General features: G+C 37.1%; 1 long non-coding RNA gene across 1 annotated transcript; it reads left to right on the top strand.

The window, feature by feature from the left end:
* The first annotated feature begins 19,515 nt into the window (after positions 1–19,515).
* LOC128920079 (uncharacterized) lies at positions 19,516–21,826 on the top strand. The gene is made up of 2 exons (XR_008470209.1): positions 19,516–19,753; positions 19,813–21,826. It is a non-coding gene; the product is annotated as an uncharacterized LOC128920079 (long non-coding RNA).
* Positions 21,827–22,397: the final 571 nt, after the last annotated feature.

The raw sequence follows: 22,397 nt of genomic DNA on the forward strand, positions 1-22,397 counted from the left end.
TTATAGAAGATTGTACCTTCTCTATTCAGCTCTGCAGCTCGTAGCTTTTGGTGTTGCTCAACGTCAATTTGCACAGCCGTATTAGTTTTGCGGGGATACCAAATTCAGACATCGCGGCGTAAAGGCAGCTCCTTTTCGTGCTGTCGAAAGCAGCTTTAAAAACGACAAAAAGGTTGTGTGTGTCGATTCTCTTTTCACGGGTCTTCTCCAAGATTTGGCGCATGGTAAATATTTGGTCAGTTGTTAATTTTCCAGGTCTAAAGCCTCACTGGTAAGGTCCAATCAGTTTGTTGACGGTGGGCTTTAGTCTCTCACACAGTACGATCGATAGAACCTTATAGGCCTTAATGTTCAGAGCACACTGAGATTCCAATCGTCAGGCATGCTTTCTTCCGACCATATTCTGCAAAAAAGCTGATGCATGCACCTTATCAGTTCTTCCCCACCGTATTTGAATAGTTCGGCCGGTAATCAATCGGCCCCGCCGCTTTGTTGTTCTTCAGGCGAGTAATTGTTATTCGAATTTCTTCATGGTCGGGTAATGGAACATCTGTTCCATCGTCATCGATTGGGGAATCGTGTTCGCCATCTCCTGGTGTTGTACTTTCACTGCCATTCAGCAGGTCGGAGAAGTGTTCCCTCCATAATCCCAGTATGCCCTGGACATCGGTTACAAGATTACCACCTTGGTCTCTATACGAGGATGCTCCGGTCTTGAAACCTTCGTCAAGTCGCTTCATTTTTTCATAAAATTTTCGAGCATTACCTCTGTCTGCCAGCTTCTCAAGCTCTTCGTACTCACGCATTTCGGCCTCTTTCTTTTTTGTCTGCAGATGCGTTCCGCTTCCCTCTCCAGCTCTCGGTATCTATCCCATCCCGCACGTGTTGTGCTTTTCGACGTCGAACCTTCCTTGTATTTGTTGATGGGCGTTCTTTGCTGCACAGAGGCGGGTGCGTATCTTCGCTGCAACCAGATAATGGTCCGAGTCTATATTTGGTACTCGGAGCATACGCACGTCTAAAACACAGGAGACATGTCTTCCGTCTATCACAACGTGATCGATTTGGTTACGCGTGTTTCGATCAGGAGACATCCAAGTAGTTTGATGTATTTTCTTATGCTGGAATCTAGTAGTACAGACGACCATATTTCGGGACCAAGCGAAGTCGATCAGCCTCAGGTCGTTTGGCGATGCTTCGTCATGGAGGTAGAATTTTCCGACTATTGTGGCAAAGACACCTTCTTTACCCTCCCTTGCGTTAAAATCACCAAGCACGATTTTGACATCGTGGCGGGGGCCGCGCTCGTATTACAATTAACCGTTCAAAACGCGTTACTATGTTTGACTGATTGCTGCAGAGTATTTTAAAGAAATATATTTGAAGAAAATGATTTTTGTAAGGCATAGCGAGCTGCAACGCATAGCGAACAGAACAAGGATTTTTCTTTCAATTAGACCAACCAAACACTTTTTAACAAATAAATATAAATAATATATAAATAGAATGAGAGTTCTTTCGCGTAGAAGTTCTTTCTGCATTGGCGGCCGTCGGCCACGCTTCCAAAAAATAACTGCTATAATCCGATATTCCTGTGCGATATCTCGTAAACGGTGAAAGATATCAATTTATTTATTTGGGGCTAATTAACATAAAAATTGTCTCAAATACTGGCGCCCCAGTAGCTAAAATCTCCTCAATACTTCCCATGCTTATAATAATGGTGGATAATTGCCAAATGACAACAACAAATAATACATATTCAAATTCAGAATAAAAGTCAAAATCGCAAAACGCAACCGGAAAATAACAAGGTTTGTTCTAGGAATATAAATATTTTAAATATTTCTAACCAACTATAATATTTTCAGGCATCGGATGATGTACAATAAATTACATCGGATTATTGGGCTAGCAGTTTCACTACTTAATTTCGACGTGCTAAACACAGTGTCTCTTATGATGCCATTGGATCTACAATTACAAAATGGATAGTATTTTGAACGTTCGCAATAATAATCAATTTATTAATTTAAATGTAAAATATTATTAAATTATCATATATATACAAATGAATGTACGAATATTTGTAACAATCGTAATAGTAGTGAAATTTAATTTGTATTGTATAACAATACAAAAAAAAACAATACTTAAAACTTTTGAGAAATTGTAAATTATAATATAAAATTTAATTATTAACTTTATATGTAAAATATGTAAATTTTATCAATGTATAAATGATAGCCTGAAAAATGTTTGTAAAAATTAAAGTTTACTTTGTACAGAAATGCAAATATTTAAAAATTAATCTATAATAATTATTAATAAAGTAAAATACCATACAAATTTATAAATATAAATACCTAATACAATGAGATAAGTAAAAATAAAAAAGATAAACTTTTTTTATTTCTAAACGAAATAAAAGGTAACCGTTAACATGAACGAGGTGACTACTGAACCAAATTTTAGTAACGAGGCGATGACCACACAAACGACCACTTCCTGTGACTAAGGGGTGACCATGGAAATGGTGAAGCAAACAACGTCTTCAGATGGCTCTGCTAACCACAGAGTGACGTGTGGCTTTCAAAAACAATAGAAAAATTAGAGGAGAAAGACACATGCGACATTTGCACCAAAATTAATAACATAGAGCGAGCGACGTGTTGTAAAAGAGTTTGTTTCCTGATGCTAGAACAAGAGTGACCACAAAAATAATACGGTTTTTTTTACTGGGACCAATTTAAGAAAAAAAAAGTGCAAAAATAGAAAACGTGTAAAAAAGATCTAATTTTACATGAAATTCTATCTATTCGTACAGTGAGAATTTTCACTGTTGTTGTTGTAGACTTTTCTGGTATTATATGTATGTACATATTACTGTTAGAAGGAACAAACAACAACTATTCTGGGAATGGTAAAAAATAATACTTTTCAAAGTTCTGTCATTAATCGCTGTGTCTTCTTTTTTCTTACTTCTTCATACAGCTTCATTTATTTGTTTAAGTTTGATATTGTTGCAACCTTTTCACTGGCTTTCGAATCTGAGATCAACTGTATTTCATTCAAAAAGAAGGTGATATCAGCCAAAATGGACCAAAACGGCAACCGTAATGTATTTTATTTTAATTTTGAATAATTCTTCCGCCCATTCCCGATATTTGGAAATTTTAATGTTTTATTGGTAATTTGAGCCGAATATGAGCCTTTGATGATATAAAGTATCGTTGAGAGCCCTGATCTATTAATGCTGTTAGTTTGAATAAATCTCCCTTATGTTCAGTGGTGATGACCGCAGTTGATAAAAGAATTTTGCTTTCATTTTCTGAATGAAGCGCTTGAATTTTTGTGCTTTAGAGCAACATGGTAGTTCTTAAATTTTTTCGAGGTTTAATGTTTCGGGATTACCTGATGTGGTTGTAGCGACTAACCCCGTGGTATTATAAAATTTATTTTGATTTATATATTGAAAATTTGTAATATGAAGCAATGGGTGATGTCTTCCTTGACAATACACACAATTTAATTTGCTTTCACTGTATTTTGTCGCATTCGACAGACCGTTGATGCAAAGTTTATGTTCTCTGTTCCTATCAGAAACGGACAGTTTTTTGTAAATTCTCTTGCAAGATCTTATTTTATGACTTCCCTTACCCTTAGTTTAGTTGACCTTTATTAAAGTGTCTACTGCTTCTTCTTGACTGGCGTAGACACCGCTTACGCGGTTATAGCCGAGGATCACCTCTGGGGGTCCTACTGGAGTGTGCTAATTTAAATTTTTTTAGAAATAAAGAAACTTTTAAAAAAAGCTTCAAATGTGGCATTAATGGTCGATTTACGGAAGCAGGCGGGCGGTGTAACTCAGACAAACTTCAAATTATCACGACTCCTAAGAAAAAACAACCTCTTAATAAGTTGCAAAAAGAAATACGACTAGTTATTGTTCGAACACGTTTAACTTTCTAAAAAGTGGCATTATCTCATATTTTCGGATGTGAATACATTTAAAAATGAAAGGCCAGATATGGACCGTCATGGACGGACCCCATTAGGATTACAAATACACTCGGGTAAATGCTGTAACGGTGTAGGGAGCCATATCAGAATATGAGACCCGCAAATTGCAGTTTTTAACGCCAAATAGGAATGCAAATAAATATAACTGAATTCGAAAACGTGGATTTTTCGTTTTTAAAAATATTTTTGTTAATCTAGAATGAAATTCACGGCGAAACAATGCCTAAATTGTGCTTGTCCGATCCGAAAAACATGGATTCACATGTCGATGTTCTGGAGTGGCCGCCATACTCCCCAGACCTTAATCGATGATATAAGACACATCTGGTCAACCATTACACTTTTATTAAAAAACTATAGGGTTCTCTACCCATTGCAACTAAAGAAGTTTTTATCAACAAAGGTGGCACCGCCCATTACTAATTTCAATTAAAAATATTCGAATTATAAATTAAAAATGTTAAGTTTAATTTTTCATATGAAATAAACGGAAAAAATTAAGTTAGTGTAGGGAGCGCTATCGATGACGCAATTTTCGTTTGTACTGTTTTGGTTTTTAATTCATTAAAATTCCGTTAAAACCCTGGCAGGCCTCAGAGAAAATTCCCCTCCCGTCATCATTAAATTGGTGTGGTAGGTGTAGGCTGATTACCGGCCGAGCTATTCAAATACGGCGGCGAAGAGCTGATAAGGTGCATGCATCAGCTTCTTTGCAGAATACGGAAGAAAGCATGCCTGACGATTGGAACCTCAGTGTACTCTGCCCAATACACAAATAGGGAGACCCCACAATTTGCGCCAACTACCGTGGGATAAGCCTCCTCAACATCGCGTATAAAGTTCTGTCTAGCGTACTGTGTGAAAGACTAAAGCCCACCGTCAACAAACTGATTAGACCTTATCAGAGTGGCTTTAGACCAGGAAAATCAACAACAGACTAGATATGCGCCATGCGCCAAATTTTGCAGAAGACCCGTGAAAATAGGATCACTTAGTCGACTTTAAAGCTGCTTTCGACAGCACGCAAAGGAGCTGTCTTTATGCCGCGATGTCTGAATTTGGTATCCCCGCAAAACTAATACGCCTGTGTAAGCTGACGTTGAGCAACACCAAAAGCTCCGTCGGGATCGGGAAGGACCTCTCCGAGCCGTTCGATACCAGACGAGGTTTCAGACAAGGTGACTCACTCTCGTGTGATTTCTTTAACCTGATGCTGGAGAAAATAATACGAGCTGCAGAGCTAAATAGAGAAGGTACAATCTTCTATAAGAGTGTAAAGCTACTGGCGAACGCCGATGATATCGATATCATTGGAAACAACACCCGTGCCGTTAGTTCTGATTTTTTTTAGACTGGATAAGGAGCGAAGCGTATCGGTGTGGTGGTGAACGAGGACAAGACGAAATATCTCCTGTCGTCAAACAACCAGTCAGCGCATTCGCGTCTTGGCTCCCACGTCACTGTTGACAGTCATAACTTTGAAGTTGTAGATAATTTCAGCTACCTGGGAACCAGCATTAACACCAATAACAATGTCAGCCTGGAAATCCAATGCAGAATCACTCTTGCCAACAGGTGCTACAATGGACTAAGTAGGCAATTTAAAAGTAAAGTCCTCTCTCGACGAACAAAAACCAAACTCTACAAGTATCTCATCATTCCCGTCCTACTTTACGGTGCAGAAGCGTGGACGATGTCAATATCCGATGAGACGGCACTAGGAGTTTTCGAGAGAAAGGTTTTACGGAAGATTTATGGTCCCTTAACATTGGCAACGGCGAATACCGCAGACGATGGAACGATGAGCTGTATGTGTTATTCGACATAGACATAGTCCAGCGAATAAAAAGACAGCGGCTACGCTGGCTAGGTCATGTTGTTCGAATGGATGAAAGTGCTCCAGCTCTGAAAGTATTCGATGCAGTACCCGCTGGTGGAAGCCGAGGAAGAGGGAGACCTCCACTCCGATGGAAGGACCAGGTGGAGAGGGACCTGGGTTTGCTTGGTATAACCAATTGGCGCCAAACTGCCAGAAGGAGGGATACGTGGCGCGCTGTTGTGGACTCAGCTATAACCGCGTAAGCGTTGTCTACGCCAGTCAAGAAGAAGAAGAGTTGTAGGCTGAGTTGACTGAGTGGGACCCTATTTTGCATGAACAAAAATAACAACAACACAAAAATAGACGTGGGGGAGAAAGAGTCGTTATCGACTTCGAAAACGGATAGTGTCCTGGGTGGATCGCTGCTGGTGGTGACGAAATCGTGTACCTCTATAGGCAGTGAAAAAGCCCCTTCACAGGCGTGGCTACCACCCTTGAAGGTTGCAAAAGAGTAGGCGTCGGCAAAGGGCAGTCGACAGTAAAAGTAAGCAAGGCGGAAGTGCGAGGCGAAATCGACAGCACGAGCAGAAGGGCCTCTGCCAGGGTTTTTGGTGATCCCGTGCAGAATGCTAGGGATCTAGCTAGGAAACATCTGTTGGCGGCAAGGAAGCTGAAATCAGACCGTTGCATGGCAGCCAAGATCCCAGAACGCTTCGGCATCAAGCACGGTGAAAAGGAATCTGCTCAGCATCCTAGTTGCCTGGAGTGGGCAAGGAAGTTGGAGAGTGTCGGCGGCGATGACAGAACAGCGAGATTGGGAGGTACTCAATCTCTGATCAAACGGCAGAGTTCGCACGAGGATGAATCCTCCCTCGGAAAGAAACCGCGTACGGGAAAGGCTCCGACGTTTAGCGAATTCTCTAAACTCGCAGTCTCTATAGAGTTAGGCGTGCTCGACCGCGTTTTCAATCTTCGTAATCTTTTCGAAGAGGATCGGTTGGAAAACATGGAGTGTGCGGAACTCGCACTGTTGTAGAAGAGTCTGGAGGATGAAGACCCTACAGATTAATCTTCAACATGCTAAGGTGGCTTCCGCAAACCTATTGGGAACAGACGAAACTGATGCCATCCTAATCCAGGAAAGGTGGCTGAGCAGTAGCGGAGGCTCTGGATTAAGGACGGGGAGCCATAAGCGCTGGTGATCGCAAATTGTACAGGTAAAATCAGGACCTTCTTGCTGATCCGAAAAGAACTAAATGTTTTTCTTTTAAACAATTTCAGCAGCGAGGATGCCGTGACCACTAGGCTGGAAGGTGACACTGTAGAACTCTGTCTAACCTCAGCATATATGCCTTACGATGAACAGATCTCATCCATTCCTTCTCGGATCATAAATATATTAGTTTCAACCTTAACATGTCCAGCTTGTAAACCAAATAGAAACCTCTGGAATACCGATTGGGACCTAAATGGTAGAAAGGTTCATTATACTCTTCCGGTGGCGCCATCACGAGACTCAGGGCCATTCTTGAAAGCTCCTGTCCTCTGAAAACTCGGAGAGCCAGAGAGAAATATGTCTGATGGATACCGGATATTTCTGGGTTTAGATCTTCAAGTCGAATGTTTTACAATAATGCTCGAAAATGTGGAACAGCTCGGCTGCTCTTATCTGGTTGCAACTCCTTTGTTGTAATTCGATATCTGTAATATTGCTATCACTTGTTTGTTGTGGTTGAGATGCGGAGGTGGTTATCGCAGTAGATTATTCCATTGCCAGATGTTTGTTGTTTACATGTGAGGAATGCATGCCTTGATAATGCATGTTTGGTTGTTATTGTAATAATGGTTCACTCTATTGTTCGAATGATAGTGCATGTCAAAACAAGTTCTATCGGTTTGATGATGTTTACATGGTTCATCTTTGTTTAGGATGTATGTTAACTGATAAGAGATGTATGTGAATGTGTGTGTGTGACTTGGAGTGAGGCTATGTCGTTAACTCTCCTCCTTCTTAAAACGGAGCGTCCTCGCTATGCTGCAACAAGTTGTAATTGTTGAAGACGATTTATTTTGATTTCGTATTATATAATTCGTCAATTTGCCTTTGTCTGTAAAGCATTCTTCAATTTACGTGATATCGGCAGAGGTGTATCATACCGTAAGTGGGGACCACTAAAGTAAGGAATCCCATTATGATGGAGAACGTAAAATGTACTGGATTTTCTTCAATAGGTATCAAAAATGTTGAGAGTGTTTGGATATTGCTGAATTTGTAGGTTGAGTTTGAAGAAAGGATACGGAGTACTTCAAGTTTTTCGTTGTGTTGATTGTGTATTATTTCTCTGAGTTGTTGTTGATGATTGTAATATGTCATGTTATTGATGTTCGTGGATTCATTGAAGTGTATCAATTTAGGGCCAATATATATTCATGTTGTTCCAAGTATGCTGGTAATCTGTCAAAATGTATCCATTCTTTAGGATGCGAAGTGGAGCATTTTTGAAGTTATACTTCTTATACGAGTTCGGAACAGTTGCGAGAATTGTTGCGCAACAGAAACATTATGCATAAACATACATACATGTACATGTTTATATGTCATTGAACAAATACACAAACTTACATTTGTATATGCGTGCACGTAAATTTGTCAACCACCAAAAATCAAAAGTAATGTTCTACAAAAACAACAAGCGCAAAAAATTTATGTCGATATGTTTGCATGCTCATACATATTTACGACAAGCCGATTTTCTACCAACAACGCAATGTAGCGTCGCGCATACATATGTACATCTTTATATGTCATTGAACAAACACACAAACTTACATTTGTATATGCGTGCACATAAGTATGTCAACCAGCAAAAATCAAAAGCATTGTTCTACAAAAACAACAAGCGCCAAAAATTTATGTCGATATGTTTCATATTCATACATATTTACAACAAGCCGTTTTTCTACCAACAACGCAATGTAGCGTCGCGCAGCCGGCCATCAATTTTTCGACACATCCAGCTTTACAGAGTCCAGTATGGTTATTATCAACACATTCTATATTCTACATTCTCTGCTTTTGGTTGAAACACTCTGCGTTGGCCGATGAAAAGGTAAGACTTCACAGCATCATTTCTGTAGACACTGTTTATTTACTAATTTTTCGTCTTCTATATAATATTGACCTATTTGTAGTATTAGTACACAGTGAATATTGGTTCAAATGATTCAAACAAACAATAAAATAAGTGACAGTGATAATACATTATGTGATGGTAAGTTTCTCTTAAATATTTCAATTGTCCGTAATAGATGCACCTTGTGCATTAAACTTGTGCTCTGGAAACTAATATCAATTGGATTGGCAAAATTTTTAATGGTTTGATTTTAAAGTGATTTTACAGCGGAAAAAGACAGTGCAGCCCGTGTTTCAAGAGAAGGGAAAGGAGCACAATATTATCGTGAATTCCGAGCACGGAAGAAAGCAGAGCGGGAAAAGGAGAAATTGAAAATGATAGTCAATATGGGCAGTCAATCGAGGAAGTGGAAAACAACTGCGGAATATCAGAGAGAGTATGTATGTGATTGGCGTTGCAACCGTTTAGCCGGTTATAGCCGAATCGACGATAGTGCGCCACCTCTCTCTCTCCTTCGCGCCAGTTGGAGATCCCAAGTGTAACCAGGTCGCTCTCCACCTGATCCCTCCAACGGAGTGGAGGCCTTCCCCTTCCTCGGCTTCCTCCGGCGGGTACTGCATCGAACACTTTCAGGGCTGGAGTGTTTTCGTCCATTCGGACAACATGACCTAGCCAGCGTAGCCGCTGTCTTTTTATTCGCTGAACTATGTCAATGTCGACGTATAACTCGTACAGCTCATCGTTCCATCGTCTGCGGTATTCGCCGTTGCCAATGTTCTGAGGACCATAAATCTGGCGCAAAATCTTCCTCTCGAAAACTCCTAGTGTCTTCTCATCTGATGTTGACATCGTCCAAGCTTCTGCACCGTAAAGCAGGACGGGAATGATAAGCGACTTGTAGAGCTTGATTTTGGTTCGTCGAGAGAGGACTTTACTGTTCAATTGCCTACTCAGTCCAAAGTAGCACCTGTTGGCAAGAGTTATTCTGCGCTGGATTTCGAGGCTGACATTGTTCGTGTTGTTGATGCTGGTTCCCAGGTATACGAAATTATCTACGACCTCGAAGTTATGACTGTCAACAGTGACGTGGGAGCCAAGACGCGAATGCGCCGACTGTTTCCTTGATGACAGGAGATATTTCGTCTTGTCCTCATTCACCTCCAGACCCATTCGCTTCGCCTCCTTATCCATGCGGGAAAAAGCAGAACAAACGGCGCGGTTGTTGCTTCCGATGATATCAATATCATCGGCGTACGCCAGGAGCTGTACACTCTTGTAGAATCGGGCTTCGCCTTCTCACTTTAGCTCGCCTTCAAACGGATGTCTGTTGGCTACCCAGAGGATACTTGCTGTAAAACCGGAAGTCGTGAGCTGCTTGAACCATGTGGAGAAGAATCGTTTCTGGCCACTCCCAAGTGAATGACAATCAAAAACTTTCCTCACTTGCGTGAACTTCTACACATGATTCCATCCCCAGAGAGTACCGAGCGCTTAACAAAGATTCAAAGTCTGCTGTTCCATCAATCTCTGCGGGAGCATCAATAAATTAGAAAATGTGCATAATAAATTTATAAAATGTGAATTTAAGAAAGTGTCTCTCGCTAGTTTTCTTTCATACAAAATGATATGCATTTCTTGGAATATCACTAAGAAGTATAACTTCATCCGCGCGTAAGGACTCAACGCTCTCTTTTTTCATGGGTTGTTTCGCATTGGGCTGTTTTTTCTTCTAATATTTTTATAGTACAATTGTCAGTGGGTTCTGATTTACAAATAAAGTTACCCATATAATTTCTACATTTAGATATTCTTTGATAATCGTTACACTTTGCGATCTTAAGGTCTAAATTAATTTTGCCATGCTTATGTTCTAATGGATATACATTAAATAAGCCATAATTAGTTTCAAGGATAGGATATTTGTATATTGTTATAATTGCTTAGTGTAGGTAACAGATATGAATAATGGCATATTCTAATATATTAATTATTGGAAGATCTAACTTTTCATGGTTTATTAAATCGTACACGTCTTTCAAATTTAATGTGTCAGAATAGAAATTATTAGTTTTTGCAAAATTTATAGTGTTATACCTGAGACAGACATGTAGTACATATTGTAGTATGCTTCGAAAACTCTATGTGTATCTCCGGTGTTCCGAATTATGTTTGAAAGCAAATGGTGTTCTGTACTACAATACATACGGTTCAGGAAACCATTGAAATTTTGTGGTGTTGTGAAATGTGCGCATTGAACATACCGAAAGCTTTAAGCTCTCTGCCACAATAATATATTTTATGACATTTTGACATTTCGAAAATAAATTAAATTCAAAATAAACTGAAATCAAAAAACGAACTTTTAAAAAATTAAAATGTGAATGAATTATTCGAAAATGGAATTATTCGAAATTTGTTGAAAAGTATTAATTAGAATGGAAAAGAATATTTTAAGATTGCTTGCAGTTATAACTAAGTCAGGATCAATTTTCCTTCCTGTTATTCATAATTATATTTAGCTTGAATATATTTGTATCAGCTGATGGATGTAAACATAGTACTACTATGTACATGTGTGTCACTATGCTGGTACATGGTTTCTTGAGCTTTTATTTATTATTTCATAGTACAGAAATATGTCTGTCTTAGGCATTATTGATTTGAGTTCATTATAAACTTCTGACATAACAATGTTTTCGGTTATTGCTTTAGGATCAAGGCTTTCGAGTATTCTTTCAAACTGTGAATTAATTAATTTTTGCTTATTATTATTTTCTATTAGCGATTAAGTGAAGTTTTGATTTCCACAAGGTCATCGTGGTCTGGTGTGCCAATGATGATTTTTAACATGAAACCAAGAAAGTGAAGTGATCTTTTGGGTCTATAAATATTGGGAATGAGTTGAGTTTTCAGGGTTTTTTTATTGTTTTGTTTACTAAAATTTAAATAGATTGAATGATGATTTCATTATCCTTTCGTATGGTGCCAATATTTTTGAGAGATTAGCTATGTGATACAAGAAAGCTGTATTTTGAAGACTCTCTTGGTTTGTCTTTTATGCCAGGATATTCCCTTTGATTGAAAAACACGTCTTCGGGTTTGTGGTTGGTTACCGAAAGGATTGTTTTGTTGTATTGTCGGACTGCTTTAAATATCTGTTCACCAGGTGCCGAACTCTGTTGAAGCGCTAATACTTTTACGAGTTCGATAATTTGGTATGCGTTATTTGTAATCACTTGTATATTTGTTGTGCACAGTACTGTGGCAACACGTCAAACTGTGAAGTTTAATTTTTTCTAGGTTCTTGAATTTATGCTTAAATTTATCAATGTTATTAAATAAAGTTTACTTTAATAAGTGTAATGTAAAGCCAAGTATTTGTGCTAATTTGCTTTGGTTTTATATTTAAATTTTAATTGTTTTAACTATAATATTTTCATAACTTCTGGTGCCGATTCATTTAAATCATTTATTTGTATTATCAATATTCATTCATACTGTGCAATTGTTTGTGCGAATAAATATTGTTTTTATTTAATTTTCTATTTTTCTTTTGATTAGTTTTTTCTTTAATTTTTGCTCACAGCTATTTGCGTGTTATTTTTAAGTGTCTCAGTGCTTCTCAAACTGCTCACTATTAACTCTCGGTTAATTCATTATAACCAGGTTACATTTATTTATTTATTTTATTAGATATATATACATATATTTTTTTAAATTCAATTTAAAGTTTTTCATAATGACTTGCAATTTTCCGAATTGCACTATTTAAGGCAATTCTGATTGTTTTGTTTCTTGTTAGTTTTGTGACTATCTTAAATGTGCTGGATTGACAGGTAGAATCTTAGATTCTATTCTCGATGGAAAGGGTCTGTGATGGTCGTTTTTAAACAGGCGCATAATAATTTTAAAGAAATCGGTCGGGAACTTAAAACCTTACAGAAAAATTTAGGCATTATGAAATGTTGTTTCAATAATTTAAATTACTAAATGATCAAGATGATATTGCTAAGCTCTTATCAAAACGTAAACGTGCCGATTCATTTAAATCATTTATTTGTATTATCAATATTCATTCATACTGTGCAATTGTTTGTGCGAATAAATATTGTTTTTATTTAATTTTCTATTTTTCTTTTGATTAGTTTTTTCTTTAATTTTTGCTCACAGCTATTTGCGTGTTATTTTTAAGTGTCTCAGTGCTTCTCAAACTGCTCACTATTAACTCTCGGTTAATTCATTATAACCAGGTTACATTTATTTATTTATTTTATTAGATATATATACATATATTTTTTTTAATTCAATTTAAAGTTTTTCATAATGACTTGCAATTTTCCGAATTGCACTATTTAAGGCAATTCTGATTGTTTTGTTTCTTGTTAGTTTTGTGACTATCTTAAATGTGCTGGATTGACAGGTAGAATCTTAGATTCTATTCTCGATGGAAAGGGTCTGTGATGGTCGTTTTTAAACAGGCGCATAATAATTTTAAAGAAATCGGTCGGGAACTTAAAACCTTACAGAAAAATTTAGGCATTATGAAATGTTGTTTCAATAATTTAAATTACTAAATGATCAAGATGATATTGCTAAGCTCTTATCAAAACGTAAACGTCCGTCTGATGAAGAATCTGCCACAATCGCTGACCTTATTAATCTATCTTCTCCTTGCCCTCAAGATGAGAAGTCTTCGTCATCAAAAGTTCTTAATCCACCAAAAGTTATTACTGACAATCCTAAGCGGAAAACTACTAAGGATCCGCCTTCTAATAACTCTTTGTCTGGAGCTAAATATTTGGTCGTATTACCACAAAGGAAAATTGTTTTCATTTCTAGATTTGCTTCGGACACTTCGGTCGATGATAGAAAGAATTACATCTCGTCGAGATTAAAAACGAATGATATTGACATTCGAAAATTTAACTTCAACTTTAAACTCTTTTAAAATTGACGTATCTGCTGATAATTTTCCTATACTTATTGATTCATCATTTTGGCCATCCGGTGCTTTCGTGCGCGAATTCGAGCATAAACGACATAAACCAACTGTAGTTTCTCAAATCCCACAATTACCCGCGGTTCCAAAAAACTAATTGATAATAACTCATTGAATATTTATTACCAAAATGTTAGGGGTATTAATACAAAATTAACGGAATTGTATTTAAACAGCATTAATTGTAATTTTAAAATCATTGCTTTCACTGAAACATGGCTAAAACCCTATATTTTTGATAATGAGATATTACATAATGAATTTCAAATCTTCAGATGCGATCGACTGAACAGAGTGAGAGTACTATTTGCTGTCCATTCTTCAATTCCATCCGAAGAAGTTGTAGTTCCTCAATTTGGATTAATAGATTTTCTTTTTACTTAACTTTATCTGATATACCGCCTCAATCGGACTTATCTGTATATATGCAGCATGCGTCTTTAATAAATAATGTTTTTTCAATTGCTAAGAATACTGATTACATAATTGTTCTAGGCGATTTCAATTTATTTATCTTGGAAATCTGTTGACGATTGCATTACCCTTGTTTGCACTCGTTTAAACTTTAATGAGTTCATGGAAGAAATGTCTGAGATGGGTTTTAACCAAATTAACTTAATTCCGAACAAGTTCGGTAAATTCTTAGATTTGGTCTATGTTGATAATACTACAACATTTTCTTTTGTCCGGTCTGATCCTTTAGTTTTGCCAGAGGACTCTTATCGCCCTGCCTTGGAAATTAATATCAAAATCATAGACGAATTACTTGTTTACAATAAACAGGACCTTTGTTCTCGGTTCAACTTTGAGAAAGCTAACTTCAAAGAGATTAATTGTTAACTTTCTAAATTGACTTGCCCTGATTACAGTGGTAATATTGAATTAAATGTATCACATTTAAATAAAACAATTCTTAATATTTTTGAAAGATTGGTTCCGAAATGTTTTGTTATCCAAATAAAAAGCTCAAATTTGTGGTATTCGAATGAGCTATGTAAATTAAAAAATAGAAAAGCTCGAGCTTTTAAACTTTATAAAAAAAACTTGAGCTCTTCTAAATTGCGTCGACAGTTTGCGGAACTTAACAAAAAATGTAATAAAAACTACTTAATCAAAGTAGAAAGTAATATTATTCGGAATCCGAAATTGTTTTATGGTTTCGTTAATTCCAAACGTATGATATCTAACCCGTCCACATTGAAGTATAAATCAACCATGTCATGTGACAATTACATTATTTCTAATATTTTTCCAGAATTCTTCAAGTCCAATTATTGTTCAAACTCTCTCATGAATGTGCCATATCATCAAGTGTTATGTCCGAGTACTGTAATTAATACACAAATTATTTCTGAAACAGATGTCTTAAATTGTTTAGTAACGTTAAAAAATTCGTTTAAATATGGCCTGATATGATTCCCTCAAGCTTCCTTAAAAATTGTGCAAATTATATCCATCTGCCCTTAACTAAGCTTTTCAACCTATCTCTTAAACAATGTATTTTTCCGTCAATATGGAAAAACTCATTTTTCATAGCTTTGTATAAAAGTGGAGTTAGATCATCTGTTGAGAACTAAAGGGGGATAGCTAAAATGTGAGCTATATCCAAACTTGTTGAAGCTATTGTCACTGACCAAATAACTTTCTCGATCTCTCCTTTAATTTCATTTTCTCAGCATGGATTTTGTAAAGTAAAATGTACAGCAACAAACTTGCTTGAATTCGTAAACCATGTGTGAATGAACTTTAGGGACAATAATAATACTGATGTTATATATACAATCTTTAGTAAAGCATTCGATAGAGTAAACCACTCAATTCTTTTGCAAAAACTGGATCTTCTTGGTTTTCAACCAAGACTTCTTGAATGGGTATCCTCTTATCTTACTAATAGAAAACAACAAGTTTTATTTAATAAAACTGTTGGCAACTCTTGCCCATGTACATACATACATATATACATATGTTAAGATTTAATTTATACTTAAAATTGTCGAGAGCTTCATATTAGGTACATTATGCCAACCGTAAAGTTTCTGCTTACTTGTTTGTGCGATTTGTATATTTGGCATTTCCCTTTCTTTGGCATAAGCAGGTAAGCACGGACTCTAATTAGTTATATGAGCTTATGTACCTGTTGTTTGTAAACTGCAGTGTGCTGTTCTTGGAAACTGGATCTATGCGGTAAATGCAAATGCCTTTGTGCATATATGCCAGTGCACATCATATTTGAGCTTTGTCATCGATGAGCCAGGAAAGTGGAAGGACATACTGCGGTAAGTATTGTGTAAGTGTTATTTGCCATTTGGAGGGTGAACCATTTGGAGTGTATTTTGCCATTTGGATGGAATTAGCCAACACAAATCAAATGCGTTAAATTCGCCCCACTTTATCGATGACAAATACTTTATCCGATTCAATTAGTGTCCCTTCAGGCGTTCCACAAGGTAGTCATCTCGGCCCGATTCTGTACTTGTTGTTCATCAATGATATACCTTCCGTAATTAAGTTTTCAGAAATTTTATAACTAAAGGACTTACAATCGGATTTAAATAATTTAGTTACTTGGTGTCACAAAAATGAGATGCCACTGAATTTTAAAAAATGTAAAACGATGTGCTTTTCTCGTAGTTCTGTTGACCATTCTCCATATGTAATAAATAATTTCAGTTTAGAGCAAGGTTTTAGCTTAGTTGATTTAGAAGCTACTATGGATCCTAAAAAAATTTAACTCTCATGTAAATTCAATAGTTTTAAAAGCTAAAGGTGCTCTTGGCTTTGACAAAGTTGGTCTAAGGTCTAAAGAATTTAGTGATCCGTATATTACTAAAATTCTTTTTACAACCTGTTGTATGGAATCCTAGTTAACATATCTTCTTTTTTGACTGGCGTAGACACCGCTTACGCGGTTATAGCCGAGTCCAAAACAGCGCGCCACGCATCCCTCATCTGGCAGTTTGGCGCCAATTCGTTATTCCAATCGAAGCCAGGTCCCTCTCCACCTGGTCCTTCCATCGGAGTGGAGGTCTCCGTCTTCCTCTGCTTCCACCAGCGGGTACTGCATCGAATACTTTCAGAGCTGGAGCACTTTCATCCATTCGGACAACATGACCTAGCCAGCGTAGCCGCTGTTTTTTTATTCGCTGGACTATGTCTATGTCGTCGAATAACACATACAGCTCATCGTTCCATCGTCTGCGGTATTCGCCGTTGCCAATTCTTAAGGGACCATAAATCTTCCGCAAAACCTTTCTCTCGAAAACTCCTAGTGCCGTCTCATCGGAAGTTGACATCGTGCACGCTTCTGCACCGTAAAGTAGGACGGGAATGATGAGAGACTTGTAGAGTTTGTTTTTTGTTCGTCGAGAGAGGACTTTACTTTTCAATTGCCTACTTAGTCCATATTAGCACCTGTTGGCAAGAATGATTCTGCGTTGGATTTCCAGGCTGACATTGTTATTGGTGTTAATGCTGGTTCCCAGGTAGACGAAATAATCTACAACTTCAAAGTTATGACTGTCAACAGTGACGTGGGAGCCAAGACGCGAATGCGCTGACTGGTTGTTTGACGACAGGAGATATTTCGTCTTGTCCTCGTTCACCACCAGACCCATACGCTTCGCTTCCTTATCCAGTCTGGAAAAAGCAGAACTAACGGCGCGGGTGTTGTTTCCAATGATATCGATATCATCGGCGTACGCCAGTAGCTGTACACTCTTATAGAAGATTGTACCTTCTCTATTTAGCTCTGCAGCTCGTATTATTTTTTCCAGCATCAGGTTAAAGAAATCACACGAGAGTGAGTCACCTTGTCTGAAACCTCGTCTGGTATCGAACGGCTCGGAGAAGTCCTTCCCGATCCTGACGGAGCTTTTGGTGTTGCTCAACGTCAGCTTACACAGCCGTATTAGTTTTGCGGGGATACCAAATTCGGACATCGCGGCATAAAGGCGTGCTGTCAAAAGCAGCTTTAAAGTCGACAAAGAGATGGTGTGTGTCGATCCTATTTTCACGGGTCTTCTCCAAAATTTGGCGCATGGTGAATATCTGGTCTGTTGTTGATTTTCCAGGTCTAAAGCCACACTGATAAGGTCCAATCAGTTTGTTGACGGTGGGCTTTAGTCTTTCACACAATACGCTCGACAGAACCTTATACACGATGTTGAGGAGGCTTATCCCACGGTAATTGGCGCAAATTGTGGGGTCTCCCTTTTTGTGTATTGGGAAGAGTACACTGAGATTCCAATCGTCAGGCATGCTTTCTTCCGACCATATTCTGCAAAGAAGCTGATGCAAGCACCTTATCAGCTTTTCGCCGCCGTATTTGAATAGCTCGGCCGGTAATCCATCGGCACCCGCCGCCTTATTGTTCTTCAAGCGGGTAATTGCTATTCGAATTTCTTCACGGTCGGGCAATGGAACATCTGCTCCATCGTCGTCGATTGGGGAATCGGGTTCGCCATCTCCTGGTGTTGTACTTTCACTGCCATTCAGCAGGCTGGAGAAGTGTTCCCTCCACAAACTTAGTATATTCTGGTCATCAATAACTAGATCACCTCTGGGGGTCCTACAGGAGTGCGCTCCGGTCTTGAAACCTTCAGTTAGTCGCCGGATCTTTTCGTAAAATTTTCGAGCATTACCCCTGTCGGCCAGCTTGTCAAGCTCTTCATACTCACGCATTTCGGCCTCTTTTTTTTTTTGTCTGCAAATGCGTAACATATACACTCTGATAAGCTAGGGTCTGTTCAAAAACAATTTTTAATTTTCGCTTTATGTCATTTACATTGGGATTCAAGATTGAACCTTCCTCCGTATACTAGTCGTTTAAAACTTATAAATCTACCTACACTCACTAGTCGCAGAGGCATGGTAAGTATAATATTCCTAGTAAAACTTCTGAATGGTTTAGTTTGGAGTTCATTCCTTTTGTCTAATAAGTTTAATGTCCCATTGCGTTCATTTTTGAGTTAAATGAACCATTCCGCCGAATATGTCATGATTTTAATTCTCATTCCAGTCCATCTGTCTCAATCTTTAGCATCAAAAAAACTATTTTGTCTTCTCTTAATAAGTAATATTCATAAATTTTTAACTTTTTTTTATAAATTTTAAATCTCAGCTGTTGAAATGTTTCTTTCTGTAGCTGAGCAGTTTGAGAACTGGACACTTAAAAATCTCTTGCCTTTCTGGACTCGACAAATTCCGCTCGTTTGCGAACTGCGCCCCTCGCATCGGTTGGGCTGGAGGAGGATAATCGTTTGGGTTTATATATATTTATAAATGTTGACTCATTATCAGTCATTACAAACTTTGCGTTTGGGTATATTTGTGACATATCTCGTCAACATATTTGTATGTGTCTTTCTTTGATGATATTAGTCTCAAATGGCAGAATTTGGAGTATTTCTGGGTTGAACTAATGGTCATATTATTGCTCATAAAAAATAAGTATACGTGTATGTATTCGCCTACTTTGTTCGGTATTGGTGTTGAACCTATTGGTTGTTTATTTGGTCGGCGTTTTTATTCTTCGAATAAATAAGAATAAAAACATGTAGATGTAGGTTTATCTCCTGTTATCGACATTATATTCTTGGAATTTGGTTACACAAATTTTAATAACATTCTAATAATCTCATCTGAGTGCAAATTAGATCGAGTTTACAGTTAAAATTTTAATTAATCCTTAAAAAATGGAAAGATTTCGACATTTTCCTATGGAGCTGAGGGAAGTTATTAAAAATTTATTGTGGTAAAGAAAAATATTGCCTATTTAAGGTAATTTTCGGTATTTTCGAACTGAATAATATTAAACTGCAAACCTTTGTTGTTCAAAGCTTAATAAAGGGGAACGTACAAAAAAACTTCGGATAAAAAGGATAAACTCATCTCAAGAATCATTAAAAGTCGGTTTAGGAGCGTCCGGGCGGGTAGAAAATTTAATTCTATTGCTAATATTAACTACATCAACGAGAAAAGGGTTTTTATATGCTAACCAGAAAGCACGAAGTCCTAAAGAAGGACTTTTACTGAATAGTATGCACATAGAACGGTGACTTTAATTTGTTAGAAATTTTATGAAGGAAGCTGTGTTAGTTTGACATAATATTCTATGGACCGATGCGCCAAATATTGTTTATTTCGACTCTTGTGAGGAAAAACCAATACTACAACAATATTACATAATCCTATAATCAGCAATTAAACTCTAAATATACAATTAATACTATGAATCATGGAGACCTTAATCTGATGTTATTGGGATGCCCTAATGGAGCGTTACTAGGCCTTTGGTAAGTATCATAGGAATTATGGCCGCCATTTATTCTGTTAATAACAATCTATTGTCCTACTTGTTGCCGAAAAACATATGCCATTGTGATGAGCCTATCATCAAGATAATAGCCGAAAACAATCCTCGAATAGATCTTAGAAGTGTTTTGGTTGCAAAAATATTGATCTAATGGCTTAGTCGTTGTAGTACCTGGAGTTTAATACAATTGGATGGATGTGGAAAAAGTGAAGTTAAATACAGTAAAAATCAACTTTCTTATGTATTGTTCTTATTTTTTCGAATAGCCTATTTCGGGCTCAAAGCAACAAAAAAACGCTGTAAAAAATTAAATGTGCATATATTAACAAAGTTTTATATATTTTAAAAATTTCATCCGTATACAAATGTTTGTTAAAAAAAGTTTTATTAAAAATCTTTTACAAAAAAAATTATTCGTCAATTTATATGCTCACTTTGGTTATTCTTATTATTTCGATCACGTCTGTATGTTTTCCAGTAGTATCTGAGCGAGATTTCCTGTGTGTTATTTTTGTAGTTTCTGTGAGCACGTCTGTGTGTGTCTTGTATGATCTTTTCTTGTTGTTCGGTTTCGGTAATAGGGTCCACCAATTTTTGCGCTAGTACAATCGATACAGTTGGAAATATGTCGATAATATCATTTGCTCGTCTATTTACAGAGCGTTGGTTATCTTTGGTCTAATTACATTTTTAATCTATCTAGTAATTCAGTTTTCGTATTAAAAGAAAGCGTGTGTCGGTTGTTTGTTATGTTTTGTGAGAATATTTCGACGAGGTTCTGATCTTACCGTTTTACAATAGTTTGGTTTCTAAACGAGTTTAATGGTTGCTTTACTCGTTTGAGTCTTTGTGTTGGGGAGCTTTGTGCTGAATGTTGGGAGTCATCTGAATTTACAGTGTTGTTTATTTGCTGACGAGAAAGTGCATTAGCGACAACGTTCTGATGTCAGAGTTTGTAAACGATTTTAGCACCATATTTTTCAATGAAATTTTTCCATCTTTTTAATTTTATTTTGGGGTTTTTTCTGATATGGGAATATTAGAGATTGATAGTCAGTGTATATGTTAAATCGGCTATACCACACAATTGCGGGTAATTCTTTCTAATTTGTGGAGTAATACTGTTCTGTTTCACTGAGCGTTCGTGAAATAAATGATATGGGTTTTTGGTTTTGAGATAATACGGCTCCTATAGCGTAATTGCTAGCATCTGCGGTTAATTAAGGTGTGTTAAAATTTGTTTTGAAGAGTTCAACCTGGGCTTGCAGTTCTTCTTTTATTATGTTCAGTGCTTCTAGTGCAGATTCGTCTAAAGTTATTTTTATTTTTGCACATTGATTTTTTGATATGCCACCGTTCTCTCCTCTGAGGAACGTTGTGAGTGGTTTGACGATGGCTGCAAAATTCTTTATAAATTTTCTATAATAACTAGCGAGAAACCAGGAAAGATCTGAGTTCCTTCAGTGCTGTAGGAATAGGGAAATGTTTAATAGTCTGTGTTTTTGTTGGGTCAATTGTAATGTGGGTTGAATTATTTCATTTTCTAAAAGTTTGTTAATTTCTTTGTTAATGAAATCGCTATCCGACATAGGGTACGGATATTGCTTGATCCAAATAGGATCTTCGGATTTCGTTCTAATGGTAGCTTGTACAGTGGTAGTATATGGTAGCACTTTAATTGTGTCTTCATTTATTTGCATAATTTCTTCGATTTCTGCTCTATATTTTTCACTATTAACCGTATAATTTATTTTTTGCACATATTCACTTTCTTGCTTGGCCTTATTTTTATAACTGAGCTTGTACTCGAAAAGGTTGATCTCTGCTTTAATTTTCCTAAGACCATGTTCACCCAGAAGCATATCAAATTCTTCTAATATATCAGTTTCAAAGAATGTGAGATTATGTTCTAACAATAAAATTATTATTTTTATTCGTTTATTGAGTAACCATGAAGAGTTTTCACTTTTACAGGTTTAATTTGAATAGTCTTACCTATGTTACATTTTGTACTTATACAATTGTTTATTGCTCCGGTTTTTATAAGTTTGCCTGTATCCCTTCAATGGCGTTGCAGACACGGCAAATCGTTTATACGCCTAGAAAAGC

Source organism: Zeugodacus cucurbitae, chromosome 3, assembly GCF_028554725.1.
Source record: "Zeugodacus cucurbitae isolate PBARC_wt_2022May chromosome 3, idZeuCucr1.2, whole genome shotgun sequence".
In the NCBI taxonomy this organism is placed as follows: Eukaryota; Metazoa; Arthropoda; class Insecta; order Diptera; family Tephritidae; genus Zeugodacus; species Zeugodacus cucurbitae.